The 1,169-nt window shown below is 53.0% G+C and overlaps 1 protein-coding gene across 1 annotated transcript in view; it reads left to right on the top strand.

The window, feature by feature from the left end:
• DOCK1 (dedicator of cytokinesis 1) overlaps positions 1-1,169 on the top strand; it is a 408,265-nt gene that overhangs the window by 370,141 nt on the left and 36,955 nt on the right. The window lies entirely within an intron of this gene.

Raw genomic sequence — 1,169 nt, 5'->3', positions numbered from 1 at the left:
TGAACTTATAACTACATTGTCACAACTCTCCTTGACAAGCCTGTATTTATCCATGGGCATCATCACATCCCCACCCCGCCTCCCCTTTCACCTTGCAGGTTTATCCGTACGTCCCCACGTAGGTCACTGCTGCTGCCGGAGTCATTGCAGGCTCACGTGGGCAACAGTTGGCACCTCTGTGACCTCTAACTCGGGTATGCCACCCGGCGTCTTTCTCTGCCCCGGTCATTTTCTGCTTACCTTCCCCTTATTGTCTGTTGCCCAGGCCAGTGATGGAAGAGTCTGTAAGGGACAAATGGTGATGGCAGCACAGCATCAGGAGCGCAAAGAGCATTACTGACGTGTGCATCTGTGGAACAGCTCAGTGGCAAGGCTTTGTTGCACATACCTGTGCCACACACACACACACACACACACACGCACACGCACGCACGCACACACATGACATAGCAGGTGATTTCTGTAAGTAGTGGCTATAAAAAGAGGGCTTTCCAAAGCATTTAAGTGAAGTGGTTTTCTTAAGTTTATTGGGTGGTTCAGTAATGAGGCAGCTCATCAGTGAGGCTACTCTAACAAGTAAAGGCGCCGTGGAAGGGACGTGGGTGCACAGTGCCATGTGTCCTCCCCCACTCTCTCCCCCACGATAGGATTTTCCCCTTCCATGTGGGAACCCAGAGAGGTCTCTAGGCCAGTGCACCTCACATGCAGCCACCGCCTGTCAGTCAGAGGAGACTGTGTGCTGCTAGGATGGGAAGCAGGTACCAGCAAGGCTTCCAGGAAAAGCTAGACCAGGAAGAAAGGGCTGGTGATCTAGCTCTGGAAGTCAGCCGGTGAAAACTGATGATTCCCACGGCTGGTCAGTGGGATGATGCAGGAGCAGACTGATGTGGGGGGGTCCCCATGAAAATGGAGCTGACTGAACAGCTGCTTAGGACTGGAACACAGTTGAGGAAGGGGCTTCAAAAAGTCTGCAAGAAAGGGAATTCAAAGGCCACCACCTGTTTGCACAGACATTTGGAGCTGCCTCACCTCAGTCCTGGTGGCTACAGGTGGGACTACAAGACTGTCTGGTCTCACACAGAGTGAGTCTCGGAAACCCCCAGGGCCAGCTCTCCCCTGTGCTGTAGGGTCTCTATGGGTCAGAACCAACCAGACAGAAGTGAGTGTTT

The sequence above is a fragment of the Echinops telfairi genome, unplaced genomic scaffold (genome assembly GCF_000313985.2).
Source record: "Echinops telfairi isolate 266 unplaced genomic scaffold, ASM31398v2 ScPeMD7_70;HRSCAF=299, whole genome shotgun sequence".
In the NCBI taxonomy this organism is placed as follows: Eukaryota; Metazoa; Chordata; class Mammalia; order Afrosoricida; family Tenrecidae; genus Echinops; species Echinops telfairi.
This window is presented reverse-complemented; position numbering and strand designations above follow the sequence as displayed.